The sequence below is a fragment of the Pseudophryne corroboree genome, chromosome 2 (genome assembly GCF_028390025.1).
Source record: "Pseudophryne corroboree isolate aPseCor3 chromosome 2, aPseCor3.hap2, whole genome shotgun sequence".
NCBI classification, from domain to species: domain Eukaryota; kingdom Metazoa; phylum Chordata; class Amphibia; order Anura; family Myobatrachidae; genus Pseudophryne; species Pseudophryne corroboree.
In genome coordinates this window covers 181,590,355-181,614,781 of record NC_086445.1, presented here as the reverse complement: position 1 = coordinate 181,614,781, position 24,427 = coordinate 181,590,355, and the positions used below count along the sequence as shown (strand labels likewise).

The window sequence follows — 24,427 nt, the reverse complement described above, 5'->3', positions numbered from 1 at the left end:
TACTGGCCTCGCACCACGCAACATATTTTCGCCTAATGCGGTGATAATGCTTTGCGGTTACATCCTTCCTGGCTTTGATCAGGGTAGGGATGACTTCATCCGGAATGCCTTTTTCCTTCAGGATCCGGCGTTCAACCGCCCTGCCGTCAAACGCAGCCGCGGTAAGTCTTGGAATAGATAGGGTCCTTGATGGAGCAGGTCCCTTCTTAGAGGTAGAGGCCACGGGTCCTCCGTGAGCATCTCTTGAAGTTCCGGGTACCAAGTCCGTCTTGGCCAACCCGGAGCCACGAGTATAGTTCTTACTCCCCTCCGTCTTATAATTCTCAATACTTTTGGTAAGAGAGGAAGAGGAGGGAACACATACACTGACTGGTACACCCACGGTGTTACCAGAGCGTCCACAGCTATTGCCTGAGGGTCCCTTGACCTGGCGCAATACCTGTCCAATTTTTTGTTTAGGCGGGACGCCATCATGTCCACCTTTGGTTTTTCCCAACGGTTTACAATCATGTGCTGAGGAAGTCTGTTTCCCAGTTGTCCACTCCCGGAATGAACACTGCTGACAATGCTATCACATGATTTTCCGCCCAGCGAAAAATCCTTGCAGCTTCTGCCATTGCCCTCCTGCTTCTTGTGCCGCCCTGTCTGTCTACGTGGGCGACTGCCGTGCTGTTGTCCGACTGGATCAGCACCGGCTGACCTTGAAGCAGAGGTCTTGCTTGGCTTAGGGCATTGTAAATGGCCCTTAGCTCCAAGATATTTATGTGAAGTGATGTCTCCAGGCTTGACCACAAGCCCTGGAAATTTCTTCCCTGTGTGACTGCTCCCCAGCCTCGCAGGCTGGCATCCGTGGTCACCAGGACCCAGTCCTGAATGCCGAATCTGCGCCCTCTAGAAGATGAACACTCTGCAACCACCACAGGAGAGACACCCTTGTCTTTGGTGACAGGGTTATCCGCTGATGCATCTGAAGGTGCGATCCGGACCACTTTTCCAGCAGGTCCCACTGGAAAGTTCTTGCGTGGAATCTGCCGAAAATGAATTGCTTCGTAGGAAGCCACCATTTTTCCCAGGACCCTTGTGCACTGATGCACTGACACTTGGCCTGGTTTTAGGAGGTTTCTGACTAGTTCGGATAACTCCCTGGCTTTCTCCTCCTGGAGAAACACCTTTTTTTTTTGGACTGTGTCCAGGATCATCCTTAGGAATAGAAGACGTGTCGTCGGGATCAGCTGCGATTTTGGAATATTAAGTATCCAACCGTGCTGCCGCAACACTACTTGAGATAGTGCTACCCCGACTACCAACTGTTCCCTGGATCTTGCCCTTATCCGGAGATCGTCCAAGTAAGGGATAATTAAAACTCCCTTCCTCGAAGGAGTATTATCATTTCGGCCATTACTTTGGTAAAGACCCGGGGTGCCGTGGACAAACCAAACGGCAGCGTCTGAAACTGATAGTGACCGTTCTGTACCACAAACCTGAGGTACCCTTGGTGAGAAGGGTAAATTGGGACATGGAGATAAGCATCCTTGATGTCCAGAGACACCATATAATCCCCTTCTTCCAGGTTTGCCATCACCGCTCTGAGTGACTCCATCTTGAATTTGAACCTTTGTATGTAAATGTTCAAGGATTTCAGATTTAAATTAGGTCTCACCGAGCCGTCCGGCTTAGGTACCACAGACAGCGTGGAATAATACCCCTTTCCCTGTTGTAGGAGGGGTACCTTGATTATCACCTGCTGGGAATACAGCTTGTGAATGGCTTCCCATACCGCCTCCCTGTCGGAGGGAGACGTCGGTAAAGCAGACTTTAGGAAAACGGCGAAGGGGAGACGTCTCGAATTCCAATTTGTACCCCTGAGATACCACCTGAAGGATCCAGGGGTCCACCTGTGAGTGAGCCCACTGCACGCTGAAATTTTTGAGACGGGCCCCCACCGTGCTGAGTCCGCTTGTAAAGCCCCAGCGTCATGCTGAGGACTTGGCAGAAAACGGGAGAGGGCTTCTGTTCCTGGGAACTGGCTGTTTGCTGCAGCCTTTTTCCTCTCCCTCTGCCACGGGGCAGAAATGAGGAGCCTTTTGCCCGCTTGCCCTTATGGGGCCCAAAGGACTGCGCCTGATAATACGGCGTCTTCTTATGTTGAGAGGCTTCCTGGGGTAAAAATGTGGATTTCCCAGCCGTTGCCGTGGCCACCAGGTCTGTTAGACCTACCCCAAATAACTCCTCCCTTTTATAAGGCGATACTTCCATATGCCTTTTGGAATCAGCATCACCTGACCACTGTCTTGTCCATAACCCTCTTCTGGCAGAAATGGACAGCGCACTTACTCTTGATGCCAGTCGGCAAATATCCCTCTGTGCATCACGCATATATAGAAATGCATCTTTTAAATGCTCTATAGTCAGTAATATACTGTCCCTATCTAGGGTATCAATATTGTCAGTCAGGGAATCCGACCAAGCCACCCCAGCACTGCACATCCAGGCTGAGGCGATTGCTGGTCGCAGTATGACACCCGTGTGAGTGTATATACATTTTAGGATATTTTACTGCTTTCTGTCAGCAGGTTCCTTAAGGGCGGCCGTATCCGGGGACGGTAGTGCCACCTGTTTAGACAAGCGTGTGAGCGCTTTATTCACCCTAGGGGGTGTTTCCCAACGTGCCCTATCCTCTAGCGGGAAGGGGTATGATGCTAATAACTTTTTAGGAATTAACAGTTTTTATCGGGGGAAACCCACGCATCATCACACACTTCATTTAATTCCTGAGATGCAGGAAAAACTACAGGCAGTTTTTTCTCACCCAACATAATACCCTTTTTAGTGGTACTGGTATTATCAGAAATGTGTAAAAACATTTTCCATAGCCTCAATCATGTAACGTGTGGCCCTACTGGAAGTCACATTCGTCTCTTAATCGTCGACACTGGAGTCAGTATCCGTGTCGGCGTCTGTATCTGCCATCTGCGGTAACGGGCGTTTTAGAGCCCCTGATGGCTTTTGAGACACCTGGACAGGCACAGGCTGAGTAGCCGGCTGTCTCATGTCATCAATCTTTTGTAAAAAGCTGACACTGTCACGTAATTCCTTCCATAAGCTCAGCCACTCAGGTGTCGACTCCCTAGGGGGTGACATCTCCATTACAGGCAATTGCTCCGCCTCCACACCATTTTCCTCCTCATACATGTCGACACAATCGTACCACACACAGCACACACACAGGGAATGCTCTGATAGAGGACAGGACCCCACTAGCCCTTTGGGGAGACAGAGGGAGAGTATGCCAGCACACACCAGAGCGCTATATATATATATATATATATATATATATATATATATATATATATATATATACAGGGATAACCTTATATAAGTGTTTTTCCCCTTATAGCTGCTGTATTGTTATACTGCGCCTAATTAGTGCCCCCCTCTCTTTTTTAACCCCTTTCTGTAGTGTAGTAACTGCAGGGGAGAGCCAGGGAGCTTCCCTCCAACGGAGCTGTGAGAGAAAATGGTGCCAGTGTGCTGAGGAGATAGGCTCCGCCCCCTTCTCGGCGGCCTTTTCTCCCGTTTTTCTGTGGAATCTGGCAGGGGTTAAAATTCATCCATATAGCCCTGGGGGCTATATGTGATGTATTTTCGCCAGCCAAGGTGTTTTTATTGCTGCTCAGGGCGCCCCCCCCTAGCGCCCTGCACCCTCAGTGACCGAAGTGTGAAGTGTGCTGAGGAGCAATGGCGCACAGCTGCAGTGCTGTGCGCTACCTTGGTGAAGACAGGATGTCTTCTGCCGCCGATTTTCCGGACCTCTTCTTGCTTCTGGCTCTGTAAGGGGGCCGGCGGCGCGGCTCTGGGACCGGACTCCGAGGCTGGGCCTGTGTTCGGTCCCTCTGGAGCTAATGGTGTCCAGTAGCCTAAGAAGCCCAATCCACTCTGCACGCAGGTGAGTTCGCTTCTTCTCCCCTTAGTCCCTCGATGCAGTGAGCCTGTTGCCAGCAGGTCTCACTGAAAATAAAAAACCTAAAACTAAACTTTCACTAAGAAGCTCAGGAGAGCCCCTAGTGTGCACCCTTCTCGGCCGGGCACAAAAATCTAACTGAGGCTTGGAGGAGGGTCATAGGGGGAGGAGCCAGTGCACACCAGGTAGTCCTAAAGCTTTACTTTTGTGCCCAGTCTCCTGCGGAGCCGCTATTCCCCATGGTCCTTACGGAGTTCCCAGCAGCCACTAGGACGTCAGAGAAATGGCGCTAAACACTGCTGGGTCAGCTCTGAGGAGAAGCTCCGCCGCCTGAACATGGTACTGCTTCCCGCTCCTCATTGTATTATACTGGCCTGAGGATTTCTGCTGGCAGCGATCCGGGGACCCTGACAGGCCTGCCGACCAGTTTAGGGTATAGGTGCTGGCTCAGGGGGCCCCTCACAGCGCCGCACTATGTACCGCTGAGCCCCGGAGCGCGGTTAGTACCGCACTCCCTACCCTGTTACTGCCATCTTCACACCGGCTCCCCGCTTGCTAGGGGGGCTGGTGACTCACTCGCCACAAACATCTTCTGGCTCTGTTAGAGGGTAGCGGCATGCTGCTGGGGTGAGTGGTCGCCTGGGGCGGCTAACGATCTGTCCCCTCAGGGGCTCAGTGTCCTGTCAGCGGAGATAGTGGCTCTCACCTCGTAGGGTAGGACACTACTCCCCCCCTTAGTCCCACAAAGCAGGGAGGCTGTTGCCAGCAGCCTCCCTGTAAAATAATAAACTCTAAAAAAAACTTTTACAAGAGAAACTCTGTAGAGCTCCCCTAGCTGTGACCGGCTCCTCCGGGCACATTTTCTAAACTGAGTCTGGTAGGAATTGCATAGAGGGAGGAGCCAGCCCACACTCTCAAACTCTTAAAGTGCCAGTGGCTCCTAGTGCACCAGTCTATACCCCATGGTACTAATGTGGACCCCAGCATCCTCTAGGATGTAAGAGAAAATACATTGAGAAAGTGATGCTTCTGGCATGAGATGGAGGTACTGATGCAGTGTTAGGCTCATGTAACGGGTTCAGTATGAATTACCGGCGGACGGAATGCTGGCAGTCAGTATATCGACAGCGGCATCTCGGCCACCAGTATGCCAGCAGGTATCTGGACTATAGACCTACACTAAAAAGGTCTACAGTCAATAGGTCTACCACTAACGGTAGACTTGCATTAGGTCGACAGGGTCAAAATGTCGACATGTAAAAGGTAGACAGTTCAACTGGTCGACAAGTTTTTTTTCCCAACTTTTTCCTACTTTACCATCCACGTGGACCATGATTAGGAATAGTAACCTGCCCGAAGCGCTCACTATGCGAGGAGACGCAGTACACTAATGGGGCTTGATTTTGGCAGAAAAGTGAAAAAAAACACCCCAAAAAGATAAAAAGAATTGTGTCTACCTTTTTTGTGTCGACCATTTCCATGTCGACCTTTCCTTCTATTTTATGTCGACCTTTCCTTCTGTCTACCTATTTTATGTTGACCTTTTGACCTTGCCGACCTTATGCATGTCTACCATTAGTGGTAGACCTATTGACTGTAGACCTTTTTAGTGTAGATCTAAAAATCCACACCCATGCTGGCAGCGGGGCGAGCGCTAGAAAGCCCCTAGCAGGCTTGCTGCGTTCGCCACAGGTTATATTCTCCCTCTGTGGGTGTCGTGGACACCCACAGAAGGAAATAGCCTGTGACTCCGGTATTATGGCGGCGGAATTTCACCGCTAGTCGGGATTCCGTCATCGGCATCGTGACCGCCGGGATCCCGACTAGCGGTATTTTAACTGCTTGCCCATGTACCTAATGTGCATTTAGCAAGGAGCACATCCATACACCCAGGTTGACTGGTTAAAAAGGGCCAAAATTTGCAATGGTTTGTGTCATTGCCATGTAGATGCAATGAGCTTTTTCCCACATGCACATTCATAAGAACATCTACGTATTTATTCTTTTTTAATGACCTTTATTGTGGCCCTCATGTGAAATCACTGGTGCATAAAGATTGCTAATCTGAGAAAATACAAAAAATTGTTACAGTAGTTTTAAAAAAAAATAAAAATAGGTTTTTAATGCCTACCGGTAAATCCTTTTCTCCTAGTCCGTAGAGGATGCTGGGGAATCCAAAAGGACCATGGAGTATAGACGGGATCCGCAGGAGACATGGGCACACTAAGAGACTTTGACTGGGTGTGAACTGGCTCCTCCCTCTATGCCCCTCCTCCAGACCTCAGTTATAGGAACTGTGCCCAGGGAAGACGAACATTTTGAGGGAAAGGATTTTTGTTAAACTAAGAGTGAGATACATACCAGCTCACACCACAAACACACCGTACAACTGGATTAGCAGGAATACCAGATAACAGTATGAACGGAAGAAAAAAAAAAAACAGCAACAAGCTGAACATAACCGATACACAACCTTTGTGTAACCGAAAACAACAACCAATAATACAACTGCAAGTAACAGTACGCACTGGGATGGGCGCCCAGCACCCTCTACGGACTAGGAGAAAAGGATTTACCGGTAGGTATTAAAATCCTATTTTCTCTTACGTCCTAGAGGATGCTGGGGACTCCATAAGGACCATGGAGTCTATACCAAAGCTCCAGACCGGGCGGGAGAGTGCGGACGACTCTGCAGCACTGATTGAGCAAACATGAGGTCCTCCTCAGCCAGGGTATCAAACTTATAGAACTTAGCAAAAGTGTTTGAACCCGACCACGTAGCTGCTCGGCAAAGTTGAAGTGCCGAGACCCCTTGGGCAGCCGCCCAAGATAGCCTACCTTCTTGGTAGAATGGGCCTTTACTGACTTCGGCAACGGCAACCCAGCCGAAGAATGAGCATGCTGAATCGTATTACAAATCCAGCGTGCATTAGTCTGCTTGGAAGCAGGATTTCCAATCTTGTTGGAAGCATACAGGACAAACAAAGCTTCCGTTTTCCTAACAAGAGCCGTTCTGGCGACATAAATTTTCAAAGCTCTTACGACATCAAGAGATTTTGGGACTGCTACAACATCCGTAGCCACAGGTACCACAATAGGTTGATTTATGTGAAACGAAGAAACCACCTTTGGCAGAAATTGTTGCAGAGTCCTCAATTCCGCTCTATCCACATGAAAAATCAAATATGGGCTCTTGTGAGACAAAGCCGCCAATTCTGACACTCGTCTGGCAGACGCCAAGGCCAAAAGCATGACCACTTTCCAAGTGAGAAATTTTAACTCAACCTTTCGCAAAGGTTCAAACCAGTGAGACATAATAAACTGTAACACCACTTCAAGATCCTACGGTGCCACGGGTGGCACAAATGGAGGATGGATATGCAGCACTTCCTTCACGAAAGTTTGAACCTCAGGAAGGGCTGCCAATTATTTTTGAAAGAAAATAGATAAAGTCGAAATCTGCACTCTGATGGAACCCAATTTCAGGCCTGCATCCACGCCTGCCTGCAAAAAATGGAGGAAACGACCCAAGTGAAATTCCTCCGCAGGAGCTGTTTTGGTTTCACACCACAACACATTTTCTCCAAATATGGTGATAATGTTTTGCCGTGACCTCCTTTCTAGCCTTAAGGAGAGTGGGGATGACTTCCCCGGGAATACCTTTACGAGCTAGGATCTGGCGTTCAACCTCCACGCCGTCAAACACAGCCGCGGTAAGTCCGGAAACACGCAAGGCTCCTACAGTAACAGGTCCTCTCTTAGAGGAAGCGGCCAAGGATCTTCTATGAGTAATTCCTGAAGATCTGGATACCAGGCCATCCGTGGCCAATCTGGAACGACGAGTATTGCCTGAACCCTTGTTCGTCTTATGATCCTTAGCACTCTTGGAATGAGAGGAAGCGGGGGTGAATACATACACAGACTGAAACACCCAGTGAGTTACCAGAGCGTCCACTGCACTGGCTTGAGGGTCCCTTGCCTGGAACAATACCTCGGAAGCTTCTTGTTGAGGTGAGACGCCATCATGTCTATTTGAGGAATTCCCCAACGCCTTGTAACTTCTGCAAACACCTCTGGATGAAGGGCCCACTCTCCTGGATAGAGATCGTGTCTGCTGAGAAAGTCTGCTTCCCAGTTGTCCACGCCCGGAAGGAAAACTGCTGACAGAGCGCTCACGTGCTGTTCCGCCCAGCGGAGAACTCTTGTGGCCTCCGCCATTGCCGCCCTGCTCTTTGTTCTGCCCTGGCGGTTTACGTACGCCACCGCTGTTATGTTGTCCGACTGGATCAGGACAGGTAGACCTTGAAGAATGTTCTTTGCTTGCAGAAGGCCGTTGTAAATGGCTCTTAACTCCAGAACATTTATGTGGAGACAAGATTCCTGGCTTGACCATTTTCCCTGGAAACTTCTTCCTTGTGTGACTGCACCCCAGCCTCGGAGACTTGCATCTGTGGTCAGCAGGACCCAATCCTGGATTCCGAATCGGCGTCCCTCTAGAAGGTGAGAACTTTGCAGCCACCACAGGAGAGAAAGGAAGATAGACTTATTTTCCGGTGCATGTGCAGGTGAGACCCGGACCATTTGTTCAGCAGATCCCACTGAAACACACGGGCATGAAACCTGCCAAAGGGAATGGCTTCGTAAGCCGCAACCATCTTCCCTAGCACTCGAGTGCATTGATGAATCAACACTCTTGCCGGTCTCAGAATCTCCTTGACCATGGTCTGGATTTCCAGAGCTTTTTCAGCTGGAAGAAACACTCTCCGTAGTTCCGTGTCTAGGATCATGCTCAAGAAGGGCAGCCGAGTTGTCGGAATCAAGTGAGACTTTGGCAAATTTAGAATCCAACCATGATGTTGCAGAACCATCAGGGAGCGTTCCACATTTCTTAGCAACTACTCTTTTGATCTCGCCTTTATCAGGAGATCGTCCAAGTACGGGATAATCGTGACACCCTGCTTGCGTAGGAGTACCATCATTTCCGCCATCACCTTGGTGAAGACCCTCGGGGCCGTGGAAAGCCCAAACGGCAACGTCTGAAATTGGTAATGACAATCCTCCACCACAAATCTTAGGAAGGCCTGATGAGGAGGATATATCGGGATGTGTAAGTAGGCATCCTTTAGGTGTACTGATGCCATAAAATCCCCCCTTCTAGGCTGGAGATCACAGCTCAAAGAGATTCCATCTTGAATTTGAAAGTTTTCAAGTATGGATTCAGGGATTTTAGGTTCAGGATCGGTCTGACCGAGCCGTCCGCCTTCGGCACGACAAAGAGGCTCGAATAGAACCCTTCCCCCCGTTGGGACGGGGAAACCGGAACAATGACCCTCTGTTGACACAGCTTTTGTATCGCAGTATTTACCACTTCTCTTTCTGGAAGAGAAACTGGCAAGGCCGATTTGAAAAAGTGGCGGGGGGGGGGGGCATCTCCTGAAACTCCAGTTTGTACCCTTGGGACACTATGTCTAAAACCCAAGGATCCAGGGCCGATTGAAACCAGACCTGACTGAAGATTCGGAGACGCCCCCCCACCGGCACGGACTCCCGCAGTGAAGCCCCAGCGTCATGCGGTGGACTTGGCAGAGGCGGGGGAGGACTTTTGGTCCTGGGCGCCAGACACAGCAGGTGACCTTTTTCCCCTTCCTCTACCTTTTGAAGCGAGGAAGGACGAGCCCCTTCCTTTTTTGTATTTATTAGGCCGAAAGGACTGCATCTGATAATGGGGCGCCTTTTTCTGTTGTGCGGGAACATAAGGAAGAAAAGAAGACTTACCCGCAGTAGCGGTAGACACCAGGTCAGCAAGGCCGTCACCAAACAAGACACTACCTTTAAAAGGGAGAGCTTCCATAGCTTTCTTGGAGTCGGCATCAGCATTCCATTGATGAATCCACAGCGCCCTCCTGGCCAAGACCGTCATGGCATTGGCCCTTGATCCCAAGAGGCCAATATCCCTCGCCACATCCTTTAGATAGGCTGCAGCGTCCCTGATATAACCAAGAGTCAAAAGAATGTTATCCTTATCAAGGGTATCCATGTCAGATGCCAAATTATCAGCCCACTTAGCAATAGCACTACTCACCCACGCCGACGCCACGGCAGGCCTGAGGAGTGCACCCGTAGTGACATAAATGGCTTTTAATGTCGTTTCCTGCTTGCGATCCGCAGGATCCTAGAGGGCAGCCGTGTCAGGAGACGGAAGCGCCACCTTTTTGGACAGTCGGGACAGAGCCTTGTCCACATTGGGAGACGACTCCCATTTCTCCCTGTCGTCAGAGGGGAAAGGATATGCCATAAAAATTCTCTTGGGAATCTGCCACCTTTTGTCAGGCGACTCCCAAGCCTTTTCACAAAGAGCGTTCAGTTCATGAGAGGGGGGAAACTTCACCTCAGGCTTTTTCCCTTTAAATAAACAAACCCTTGTATCTGGAACAGAAGGTTCCTCAGAAATATGTAAAACATCTTTAATAGCCACAATCATGTACTGAATACTCTTTACCAATTTTGGATGTAAAGTGGCTTCGCTAAAGTCGACACTGGAATCAAGGTCCGTGTCGGTATCCGTATCTGCCATCTGGGTAAAGGACCGTTTCTGTGACCCTGAGGGGGCCTGTACCTGAGACAAGGCGTCCTCCATGGATTTTCTCCACGTTTGTGTCCGAGAATCAGATTTATCTAGCCTCTTAGATAATAACGCCACATTTGCATTCAGTGTACTCAACATATTCACCCAATCAGCAGTCGGCAGTGCTGACAGAACCACTCCCAACTCCTTCTCTGCGTCCCCAGTAACTTCCTCCGGGGAGAACTCAACCTCAGACATGTCGACACACGGTACCGACACACACACACACACACACTCTCACACTGGCCAAAGGGGACAGACCCACAAGGAAGCCTGTAGAGAGAACACAGAGGGAGTATGCCAGCTCACACCCCAGCGCCCATATACTACTAAAACAATAATATATGCAAAATTGCGCTGCTTCATATAGCACCAATTTGACTGTGCCCCCCTCGTTTTGCTCCCAGTACTTGAAAAGAGAGTGGAGGTCCGGGCCAGCGTCTCAGCATGCACTGTTAAGAGATAAAATGGCGCTGGTAAGCTGTGCGGCTAAGCCCCACCCCTTCCCGGCGCACTGTAGTCCCGCTTAAATTTAAATCTTTCTACTGGCGGGGGATTCATACTTAGTGCCCCGGCACCCAAATATGCAGATTTTGCCAGTTTTAACCACCTCAGTAACTTGCTGCCCAGGGCGCTTCCCCTCCCCCTCCCCCCAGCACCCTGTGAGTGCCGTTGGTGTGTGGGAGCATGGAGCGCAGCGGTCCGTTACTGAAGTCTTCTGCCGTCACTGAAGTCTTCTGCCTTCTGCATACTCACCCGGCTTCTGTCTTCTGTGAAGGGGTTGACGGCGCGGCTCCGGGAACAAGCAGCTAGGCGCACCAAGTGATCGAACCTTCTGGAGCTAATGGTGTCCAGTAGCCTAAGAAGCAGAGCCCTTAACTCAGCAGAAGTAGGTCTGACTTCTCTCTCCTCAGTCCCACGAAGCAGAGAGCCTGTAGCCAGCAGGTCTCTCTGAAAATAAAAAACCTAAAATAGAGTCTTTTCCAGAGAAACTCAGTAGAGCTCCCCTAGTGTGTGTCCAGTCTCTCTTGGGCACAGAATCTAACTGAGGTCTGGAGGAGGGGCATAGAGGGAGGAGCCAGTTCACACCCAGTCAAAGTCTTTTAGTGTGCCCATGTCTCCTGCGGATCCCGTCTATACCCCATGGTCCTTTTGGAGTCCCCAGTATCCTTTAGGATGTAAGAGAAATAAAAATCTAGGTGCCACTGAGACGCAGAGTCCAGACGCTGTCACCCGATACCTCTATATTTTAAGCCGCTTGCTCTTGGTAAAAGTAATAGTACAGAAAAGGCAATATGGGACACACAAGTCTACCCTGTTTTACATCCTAACGGGGTGATGTATCAAATCTGGGAGAGAAAGAAAGTTGAGAGCAATAAAGTACTAGCAAAGAAGCTATCAAGTGTAATTTTAAAGGCTATGGGGCATATGTATCAAACTTAAAGAGAGAGATAAAGAGGCCTACGTACTGGAGAAAGGTAAAGTGGAGAGAGAAAGTACCAGCCAACCAGCTCTTACCTGTCATTTTTTAAACACAGCCTGTAACATGGCGGTTAGGAGCTAAATGACTGGTAGTTTGGGATAGATGTTTCAGCGCATGTTGTGTGCGCTGATACTGCTTCCCACCATGTATTAATGTGCTGGTGTGTGTACACATATAGCACGCAGGGCAGTGTATGAACACTTGCAGCTATCGATTTCAACAGCTGCAGTAGTCGTTGCCCATATACCACAGCAGGTACAGCGGGTGCCGGCTCCAGGCTGCATGCGAGATCTCCTTAGGGTAGCGAGATCTCCTTAGGGTAGCGAGATCTCGCACATGCCCAGAGGAGCCGGCTGGGGGAGACAAAGCACATGGGCGTCAACGTGGCATTGCAGGCCGAATGGGAGCGTGTCGGCAGCGTTTTCAGGGTAGCTGCATGACATCACACGCAGACGGCTCCAAAAACAAAGGCATTGTGAGGCGGTACCACACATGCTGTGCGGCCCCCAGCATGTGAGGATACGGGCGCAGATCTTGCTGCGTATGCAAGGATCTGCGTCCATCTCTGAATAACCCCCATAGCCTGTGAAATGACAGTTATGCGCTGATTGGTTGGCACTTTAGGGTCTATTCATGAATCAGTGAAAAGAGTGGAAAAGTGAGCCAGTGGAGAGGATGCCCATAGCAACCAATCAGCTGCTATGTATAATTTTATAGAATACACTTGATAAATGTTACCTCAGCGCTGATTGGTTGCCATGGGCAACTACTCCACTGTCTCACTTCTCCACTCTTTTCACACCGCTTCATGAATAGACCCTTTATCTCTCTCAAAGCTTTGATAAACATAGTCCCCTGTCTTTGAAAACAATGACAGTTAGGCGCTGATTGGTTGATACCTTGGGGCTAATGTGCTAAGCCTTGGAGAGTGATATAGTGGAGAGAGATAAACTACCAACCAATCAGCTCCTGTCATTTTTCAATCATAGCCTGTAACATGGAAGTTAGGAATTGATTGGCTGGTGGGGTTTTCCTATTCAATTAGAGGAGAGAAACCACATTTTTTTTTTTATGCACTCCCAGAGCAAGCCTGATTTTTCTTAAAATCAATACTTTTAGGAAAACTCATTGGGACCTAAGGGCCCTACACACATATCGACCTGCCGCCGAGCTGCCCAACGGCCGATACGGGGGGGGGGGGAAGGGTGACGGGGGGAGTGAAGTTTCTTCACTTCCCCCGTCACCCGGCTCCATAGCACTGCATGCTAATATGGACAAGATTGTCCATATTGGCCTGCATGTTTAAACAAGCCGGCACCAGCGGTGAACGACCGCAGGGCCACGCATCGTTCATCGCTGGTGCCTACACACTGAAAGATATGAACGGTATCTCGTTCATTAAAGAACGAGATTGTTCATATCCTTCACTGGTATCGGCCAGTGTGTAGGGCCCAATACTCTGGTACCCTTGCAGCAAAGTTACCCCACCTCCACCCCCAAATCCCCTCCATTCTTTCTTCTGATACCGTACTGATAATGCTGATTTATCAACAGGAATGAAAAGCTATACCTTATACACACTTTAAATACACTTTACCATGGAGCCGCTGCGGCCGCTAAACTTAATACACACTCTACGCACCTTTTACGCTGTTAGCGTACAGAGTCCCGTACCGTGTACGGACTTTGCGTACAAACACCGCGCCGACGGTACAAAGTACACACAGCGCGTACACACCCAATGAATACACTTTAAACCTTATACAGCAATGCAATGCGATACTAATACACTTTAAACCTTAGCAGTGAAAGGAAGACAACACAAATCTGTAGTTAAACCACTGGGTTCCGACACCACAACGTATTATTGCTGAAAGGGGGTTACAATACAAACAATACAACAGAATAATGGCTACAATCAATGGTACATACGTGATTGGATTCGCCGCGCTACCCAGATCTGGTCCTTGGTCATCTGATAGATAACTTTGTGAGTCTTGTGCCAGACCAGGCCTGCAGCAGGCTCGCTTTATACAATTCTTCCAAAACTTAACACAATGGATACTGTAATCTTTGTCCATTGGACACAGGGATGGTCATTTACAGTACAGGAGAGGTCATAGGTCGGTTTGAATAGGTGGGCGATGTCTGTTCCAACTGCTCTTGTGGGTGGTCTCCTCTGGATTCCCGCCGCATACATAATGTACAGTAAATACAGTTTATATCTATATTCTGCTCCTGCACATAACTATCCGCAGGAACATGCGATCTTCCTCAAACCAACACCGGAATATTACCCTTAAAATACCCTACAGCTGGATACCAAACACCACCTTATAACCTTGTTCTGTCCCCTCCTATCCTGTAAAGGTGAATCCCTTTGTTCTGAAACCATTTAAACTGCTGTAACTTGCTGCTGTGGTGCAGGGAGGCTATGTGTAGAATGTGCACTATTTGGATTAAATATGTGTAACCCTGATTTAGGGTTTAAACAACACTTATACTGAGGTAGTTATAATATGGTGACTAAAATGGAGTATAAGCATATATATTATTCATATAAAAGTTAATGGATGTTGTAATACTGTATGTATGTTTTGAGGTAAATAATACAGTTCACATATATGTAATAGTATGTACATTGATGTAAATGTAGTGGTGAATACAATTAAGGCTTATTTTATGGTTTCGCGGTGTATCTAAAGGGTTAATGTCCTTGTGCTCCTAACTGTCAATCACCTAGTGGGGTGATTGCCAGTGGGCGGGGCATCACCTCAGAGTGGGTCATGTGACTACTAGAGAGGGGTGGAGAGGTGCTGTGAGTGTAGCTGAGGGAGAGACTGCATATCCCTTGGTGAGAGGACAGAGTTTTTTGCTGCTCCGGCCGTCGCCCGCATTAGAGCTGAGCGGTATACATTGCGGCGGCCGGAGGGGGCTTAGTGTGTGTAGCCAGAACAGGGCTTCCTTACTGTAAAGGTGGTGACAGCAGCATTGAGACTCAGCACTGTTCATAGAACCCGGCATCAGCGCTAGTCAACTCACCCAGCAGTATTGGAAGGGCGCATCTATGACAGGGAGACAGAGAGGGTTCCTTCCTACCTATTACCGGCACAGACTCTGACAGCCACAACAAAGAAGCCAGGACCAGCAGCAGAGGCTCCATTCTGTGTGGCTGTAAGTGTAAGGGAGGAGTCGGGGTAGCAGCCTGCAGGAGGCGGAGACTGAGCAGCAGCAGAGGCTCCATTCTGTGTGGCTGCAAGTGTAAGGGAGGAGTCGGGGGAGCATCCTGCAGCAGCATCACTAGATGGTAGAAGTGTGAGTGTATAATCCAGCCATTTATATTACCCCTACACTAAGCACAGCAAGCCATAGGTGACTATGGTACATAGTCAATTTCATATTGGGACTAAGGAATCCAGGGCTAGGCCGCAATAATGGCTATTAAGCAGGAGGATAGTAATGGGTCACAGTAGTCAGAGTGACCTATAATTACAGTTCCATGTATGGCTTAATCATAGTGCTAAGGAGAAGGTAGAAAGCACTGGGTATATATATGTAACAGGAGGAGTGGAATGAAACTTGAACTGTTTAACGCTTCATAAATAGTTTTAAAGCTCCCCCATATATCAGCATCACATCAGTCAAAGGAGAGCCAGAGACATTGTTCCGCAGCGCTAAATAGAAAGTAACACCCTAAAGCTGCCACCTAATGTGTGTACTTATGCCCCTGAATTAGCAGAATTAGAGTCAAGGACATTAAAGGTAGCCATACTACAGTGACATTGGATGAATGTTAAAGGGGTATATGCAATTGCGGTCGAATTCGCGGCAATTTTCGCCGTTTTTCAAATTCGACCAAATTCGCCAGGTGAATTCCGGAAGGTGGCTTCCGGAATTCACCATATTCAATGAAAAACGGATTCGCCAGGGTCGCGGGCGAAAATTGGCCGATTTGGCGGATTTTGCCGCGATTTTAAAAAACGGGAAAAATCGTGAAAAACCCGAAAAAAAATGGCGTGGGGTCCCCCCTCAAAGCATAACCAGCCTCGGGCTCTTTGAGCTGGTCCTGGTTCTAAAAATGCAGGGGAAAAATTGGCCAGGGATCCCCCGTATTTTTAAAACCAGCACCGGGCTCTGCGCCTGATGCTGGTGCCAAAAATACGGGGGACAAAAAGAGTAGGGGTCCCCCGTATTTTTAACACCAGCATCGGGCTCCACTAGCTGGACAGATAATGCCACAGCCGGGGGTCACTTTTATGCCGTGCCCTGCGGCCGTGGCATTAAATATCCAACTAGTCACCCCTGGCCGGGGTACCCTGGGGGAGTGGGGACCCCTTCAATCAAGGGGTCCCCCCCCCCCCAGCCACCCAAGGGCCAGGGGTGAAGCCCGAGGCTGTCCCCCCCCATCCAATGGGCTGCGGATGGGGGGGCTGATAGCCTTTGTGAAAATTAAAAGATATTGTTTTTTTCAGTAGTACTACAAGTCCCAGCAAGCCTCCCCCGCAAGCTGGTACTTGGAGAACCACAAGTACCAGCATGCGGGAGAAAAACGGGCCCGCTGGTACCTGTAGTACTACTGGGAAAAAATACCCAAATAAAAACAGGACACAGACACCTTTGACAGTAAAACTTTATTACACACTACCGACACACACATACTTACCTATGTTGACACGCCGACTGCCACGGTCTCCGACGATCCGAGGGTACCTGTGAAAAAATGATACTCACCTTCCAGCGTCCAGAGAGATAAATCCACGTACTTGTTAAAAAAAAAGAAAACGCAAAAACCCGAGCCATACCGGACTAGAAAGGGGTCCAATGTTTTCACATCAGACCCCTTTCTCCCGAATGCCGGGACATCACGTGACTCCTGTCACTGATGTCCCTTCAGCCAATCAGGAAGCGCTACTGCCGTTGCGCTTACCTGATTGGCTGAGCGCTGTCTGTACTGTGACAGCGCCTCGCAAAGCCGCTCCATTACTTTCAATGGTGGGAACTTTGCGGGTAGCGGTGGGGTCACCCACCGGTCAGCCGCTGACCGGCGGGTGACCTTACCGCTAGCCGCTAAGTTCCCACCATTGAATATAATGGAGGGAGCTGTGCGATGCGCTGTCACAGTGCAGACAGCGCTCAGCCAATCAGGTGAGCGCAACGAAGTTGCGCTTCCTGATTGGCTTAGAGACCTGTCTGTGACAGCTGTCACTGACAGGTCTCATTCGTGGAAAGGTGTCCCATGTGTCAGCATGGGACCCCTTTCAGTCCGGCATGGAGCGGGTGTTCGCTTTGTTTTTTTGCCAAGTACGTGGATTTATCTCTGGACCATGGCTGAGGTGAGTATATTGAACTTTTCTTTTCAGGTATCCGTGGATTCTACATGGAGAAGAGGACCGATGTCGGCGTGTGAACATAGGTAAGTATGTGTGTGTCGACGTATGAAATAAAGTTTTACTGTCGACGGTGTGTGTGTCCTGTTTTTATTTGGGTATTTTTTTCCCAGTAGTACTACAGGTACCAGCGGGCCCGTTTTTCTCCCGCATGCTGGTACTTGTGGTTCTCCAAGTACCAGCTTGCGGGGGAGGCTTGCTGGGACTTGTAGTACTACTGGAAAAAACAATATCTTTTTATTATCACAAAAGGCTATCAGCCCCCCCATCCGCAGCCCATTGGATGGGGGGGACAGCCTCGGGCTTCACCCCTGGCCCTTGGGTGGCTGGGGGGGGGGACCCCTTGATTGAAGGGGTCCCCACTCCCCCAGGGTACCCCGGCCAGGGGTGACTAGTTGGATATTTAATGCCACGGCCGCAGGGCACGGCATAAAAGTGACCCCCGGCTGTGGCATTATCTGTCCAGCTAGTGGAGCCCGATGCTGGTGTTAAAAATACGGGGGACCCCTACTCTTTTTGTCCCCCGTATTTTTGGCACCAGCACCAGGCGCAGAGCCCGGTGCTGGTTTTAAAAATACGGGGGATCCCCTGTCAATTTTTTCCCCGCATTTTTAGAACCAGGACCAGCTCGAAGAGCCCGAGGCTGGTTATGCTTTGGAGGGGGGACCCCACGCCATTTTTTTTTATGATTTTACCGTTCCAGCATTAAAAAATAAAATAAAAAATAAAAAATATTTTAAAAAATATATAAATAATATTTGTGCCTCCAAAAAAAAAAAAAAAAAAAAGTACCTAATCCATTCTAATATAAATAGATCTTCTATTCCCAGAAAAAAAAACACAAAAAAAAAACATGTTTAAATTTTTTTTATTTGTTTTCACCCTCCAAAGTGTGGCGGATTGAAAATGACGAATTTGCTGTCTAAAAGCCCTGCTGTCGAATTTCCAAACTTGAATTGAATATGCTTTGGTCGAATTGCAGCACTTGTATCATTGCAGAAAAGTCGAATTTGCAAAAATTCGAATTTCAAAAAGTCGAATTTTGAAAGTCCGTTTTTTGGTCGGAAAGCACTGAATTGCATAGGCGATTTTTTTTTTTGGTCGAAAATGACCCGAAATTCGACAATTTCGGGAATTCGACCGCAATTGCATATACCCCAAAGCCTCTTAGCCACAAAGGATTAGAATATCATCCCGATTCAAGGACTAGCTTGTGGCACTTTAATACAACTGTGTTATATGTATATTCGTGAACCCGTAAGAAGGACTGACACGAAAGAGACTATTAGTTATAAAGTTAAAGGATTTGAGCTCGCTGTGACTATGATAAGAGAAACCATCTCTTGCAGATATATTTAATATAGACTCATCCTAAGAGACAACAATAATTTGAGGCATACAAGAATCGAAAAGCTATATATGCTCTGAAAGATAGAAAGCATCAGCTACTTCAAATGGACACAAGGACGCAGCATAACAAAGGTTTATCATACCAGCTTCTTAGGAGTTTAGTTTAATACTGGACAACTACGTTAAACATTTTTACTGAGGAAAGGATACAGATTCCTTGGTAATCAACTGTTGATGTTACTATCTATGAGCTAAATAGATACTTTCTGTTATCTGCCAAGGAGGAACTATAAGTAACCTTATAGGAGAAAGTAATCGCTACCATAAGTAGACTGAGCCAAACACCTTTCTCTTTAACTGAAGGGAGAACTGATAGTTGATACTAAAACATAGGCCCTCATTCCGAGTCGTTCGCTCGTTCTTTTTTTTCGCATCGCAGTGAAAATCAGCTTAGAGCGCATGCGCAATGTTCGCACTGCGACTGCGCTAAGTAATTCTGCTATGAAGAAAGGATTTTTACTCACGGCTTTTTGTTCGCACCGGCGAACGTAGTGTGATTGACAGGAAATGGGTGTTACTGGGCGGAAACACGGCGTTTTATGGGCGTGTGGCTGAAAACGCTACCGTTTCCGGAAAAAACGCAGGAGTGGCCGGAGAAACGGGGGAGTGTCTGGGCGAACGCTGGGAGTGTTTGTGACGTCAAACCAGGAACGACAAGCACTGAACTGATCGCACAGGCAGAGTAAGTCTGGAGCTACTCTAAAACTGCTAAGTTTTTTTTGTTCGCAATATTGCGTAAACTTCGTTCGCACTTTTAAGATGCTAAGATACACTCCCAGTAGGCGTAGACTAAGCGTGTGTAACTCTGCTAAATTCGCCTTGCGACCGATCAACTCGGAATGAGGGCCATAGTGTCAGAAATTCTGTATTAACTGCTGTTATTTTTAGGAAGAAGTTTATGGGCCCTTATAGTGCACTATCATATTAAGAGTACCCGGGTCACTCTAACACCTAAGGGTGTCTTGAAAAGAAAAAGGATTTGTTGTATTGCATGCAGGTACTGTGTATAGGCCTAATTGACAGGGGGTTAGCATGGATTAATGACTTAAAGGGGAATGTGTAATTGATGAAATGTTAATGTATACTTAATCCATTTGGTACTGGTCATTAAAGTGTTATACTTGCCATGTGTGTCTGGTCCGTCTGGAAGTTGATCTGAAGATCCAGGAAGAAAGAGACAGGTATATTAGATAATATATCTATGATATAAGGGAATCATCCCCTAAGGATAGAGATCAGGCTTACTCAAGCAAGCCTTAACGGTAGTTAAATACTACACATAGCTTGAGTGGAGGCACGACTATTAGGTAACCATCCCTTAATAGAATACATAGACAGCTCTCGTTCAAGGTATTGAGGGTAGGGTTACATATGCAATGTGTTTTGATGGCTTTTCCATGCGTTCACAAACTCTACCGTAAATACTCATACCACGCGCTAATACGCAGGTCCGCGGGAGCGACCATACGCAAATTGCGAATATGCGCACGCACGGCAGAGCAAGTACGCGCACGGAGGCCATCTGTGTGTAGTTTGTACGTAATGTATGTACTGCAATATTTTTCAACTTTGACAGTACTATTTTCAGTTAATAATAAAGTGGACCAATTTTAATGCCACTAAGGTCTTGCTTGAAGGTTTATTGGTAAAATGTAAAAATTCACCTTACTTAAAACTTTGTGGCACAGAACTTGCCCGCAATATATTGAGTTGCACATACCATATATTTGTGTTGGAGAGGTGGGCTGTGGGAGTTCACTTGTAACATCAGTGCAATACGAATGTTGTGAAATGTTTATTCGGAGGACCATCAGGCCTGGCACAAGTTTATGAACTGATGACGATGTTGAACCTTAGGGAATATTAGTCTTAAGGTGCATACACACTTAGCGTTTTTGCCCAGCGTGTATGCATAGCGATGAATGCTGACATCGCTGGGCTGAAAAGCGCTCAGTGCATACACAGTGAGCGCTTTTCCCCCCTACCCAACAATGTCAGTGGGGGTGAACGGCATTCCATAGCAGGACGCCATTCATCTGCTCTTAATACCAGCAGATGAACGGCGGGCGCCAGCGATGAAGCGGGAGCGCGCATCAGCGCTCATCGCTGGGGCATACACACTGGGCGGCTTTGAGCTGAGAGCAGCTCAACACACCAAAAGTGACTTGCTTACAGCTCAAAATCGCCCAGTGTGTATGGGCCTTTACGGTGCATACACACTGGGCATTTTTGCCCAGTGTGTATGCACAGCGATGATGTGAACATCACTAGCAGGAAAATAGCTCAGTGCATACACACTGAGTGATTTTCCCTGTGCCCAGCGATGTTCACGGGGCTGAACCACTTTCCACAGTAAGAGACTGGAAAGTGGTTCACTCGGCTGTTAAAACAGCCTGACGGACGGCGGCGGCGGCCAGCGATGATGCGGGAGCGCGCATCAGCGATCCTCACCCACCCATACACACTGGCCGAGTCTGAGCTCAAAGTAGTTCAAAACGCCAAAAGTGAGCTACTTTGAGCTCAAAATCCGCTAGTGTGTATGGGGGGACTTTTCATTTCAAAAGATTTTGACAAAGTCTCTGAAAAATATATATCTTTGACCAAAGTAGAGCATACATACTGAGCTATTTTCCCAAAGAGCAAGAGATTTTCTGGAGGCAAAAGACTTTGTTGAAAATCTTTCATTAGAAAGGCTATTTACATAATGGCCTGTGCCAGCAATGTATATATTACTGGGGGATAGTCACATTCAACATTGGTGGCAGTGGATGCGGGCTACTCACTCTGTACACGACTTGTGTTTTTCCCCCTGTGCTGCTGCTGCTGTGCTCCGTGGAGTTGAGACACAAAAGGGGGATTGGGGAGGGAGCAGGGCGGGGCCACAGTGCCGAAAAAATCGTTAGTCTTTCATCCATCATCGCTCGTGCCGTACACACTGAGCGATGGATGAAAAAATAAGATTTTACTTACCGATAAATCTATTTCTCATAGTCCGTAGTGGATGCTGGGGACTCCGTCAGGACCATGGGGATTTGCGGCTCCGCAGGAGACAGGGCACAAAACTAAAGCTTTAGGATCAGGTGGTGTGTACTGGCTCCTCCCCCTATGACCCTCCTCCAAGCCTCAGTTAGGATACTGTGCCCGGACGAGCGTACACAATAAGGAAGGATATTGAATCCCGGGTAAGACTCATACCAGCCACACCAATCACACCGTATAACTTGTGATCTAAACCCAGTTAACAGTATGACAACGTAGGAGCCTCTGAACAGACGGCTCACAACAATAACAACCCGATTTTTTTGTAACAATAACTATGTACAAGTATTGCAGACAATCCGCACTTGGGATGGGCGCCCAGCATCCACTACGGACTACGAGAAATAGATTTATCGGTAAGTAAAATCTTATTTTCTCTGACGTCCTAAGTGGATGCTGGGGACTCCGTCAGGACCATGGGGATTATACCAAAGCTCCCAAACGGGCGGGAGAGTGCGGATGACTCTGCAGCACCGAGTGAGAGAACTACAGGTCCTCCTCAGCCAGGGTGTGCCCCTGACCAAGTAGCAGCTCGGCAAAGTTGTAAAGCCGAGACCCCTCGGGCAGTCGCCCAAGATGAGCCCACCTTCCTTGTGGAATGGGCATTTATATATTTTGGCTGTGGCAGTCCTGCCACAGAATGTGCAAGCTGAATTGTACTACACATTCAACTAGCAATCGTCTGCTTAGAAGCAAGAGCACCCAGTTTTTTGGGTGCATACAGGATAACAGCAAGTCAGTTTTCCTGACTCCAGCCGTCCTGGAAATCTATATTTTCAGGGCCCTGACAACATCTAGCAACTTGGAGTCCTCCAAGTCTCTAGTAGCCGCAGGTACCACAATAAGCTGGTTCAGATGAAACGCTGACACCACCTTAGGGAGAAACTGGGGACGAGTCCGCAGCTCTGCCCTGTCCGAATGGACAATCAGATATGGGCTTTTGTGAGACAAAGCCGCCAATTCTGACACTCGCCTGGCCGAGGCCAGGGCCAACATCATGGTCACTTTCCATGTGAGATATTTCAAATCCACAGATTTGAGCGGTTTAAACCAACGTGATTTTAGGAATCCCAGGACTACGTTGAGATCCCACAGTGCCACTGGAGGCACAAAAGGGGGTTGTATATGCAGTACTCCCTTGTCAAATTTCTGGACTTCAGGAACTGAAGCCAATTCTTTCTGGAAGAAAATCGACAGGGCCGAAATTTGAACCTTAATGGACCCCAATTTGAGGCCCATAGACACTCCTGTTTGCAGGAAATGCAGGAATCGACCGAGTTGAAATTTCTTCGTGGGGCCTTCCTGGCCTCACACCACGCAACATATTTTCGCCACATGTGGTGATAATGTTGTGCGGTCACCTCCTTCCTGGCTTTGACTAGGGTAGGAATGACCTCTTCCGGAATGCCTTTTTTCCCTTAGGATCCGGCGTTCAACCGCCATGCCGTCAAACGCACCCGCGGTAAGTCTTGGAACAGACATGGTACTTGCTGAAGCAAGTCCCTTCTTATCGGCAGAGGCCCTGAGTCCTCCGTGAGCATCTCATGAAGTTCCGGGTACCAAGTCCTTCTTGGCCCATCCGGAGCCACGAGTATAGTTCTTACTCCTCTACGTCTTATAATTCTCAGTACCTTTGGTATGAGAAGCAGAGGAGGGAACTCATACACCGACTGGTACACCCATGGTGTTACCAGAACGTCCACAGCTATTTCCTGAGGGTCTCTTGACCTGGCGCAATACCTGTCCAGTTTTTTGTTCAGGCGGGACGCCATCATGTCCACCTTTGGTCTTCCCAACGGTGCACAATCATGTGGAAACAACTTCTCGATGAAGTCCCCACTCTCCCGGGTGGAGGTCGTGCTGAGGAAGTCTGCTTCCCAGTTGTCCACTCCCGGAATGAAAAACTGCTGACAGTGCTATCACATGATTTTCCGCCCAGCGAAGAATCCTTGCAGTTTCTGCCATTGTCCTCCTGCTTCTTGTGCCGCCCTGTCTGTTTACGTGGGCGACTGCCGTGATGTTGTCCCACTGGATCAATACCGGCTGACCTTGAAGCAGAGGTCTTGCTAAGCTTAGAGCATTGTAAATTGCTCTTAGCTCCAGTATATTTATGCGGAGAGAAGTCCCCAGACTTAATCACACTCCCTGGAAATTTTTTCCCTGTGTGACTGCTCCCCAGCCTTTCAAGCTGGAATCCGTGGTCACCAGGACCCAGTCCTGAATGCATAACTGTGGCACTTTAGTAGATGAGCACTCTGCAGCCACCACAGAAGAGACACCCTTGTCCTTGGAGACAGGGTTATCCGCTGATGCATCTGAAGATGCGATCCGGACCATTTGTCCAGCAGATCCCACTGAAAGGTTCTTGCGTGAAATCTGCCGAATGGAATCGCTTCGTAAGAAGCCACCATTTTTCCCAGGACCCTTGTGCAATGATGCACTGACACTTTTCCTGGTTTTTGGAGGTTCCTGACTAGCTCGGATAACTCCCTGGCTTTCTCCTCCGGGAGAAACACCTTTTT

At 48.4% G+C, this 24,427-nt stretch overlaps 1 protein-coding gene across 1 annotated transcript in view; it reads right to left on the bottom strand.

Annotated features, from left to right (window-relative positions):
* Positions 1–24,427, bottom strand: part of TNS2 (tensin 2) — a 275,056-nt gene that overhangs the window by 190,741 nt on the left and 59,888 nt on the right. The window lies entirely within an intron of this gene.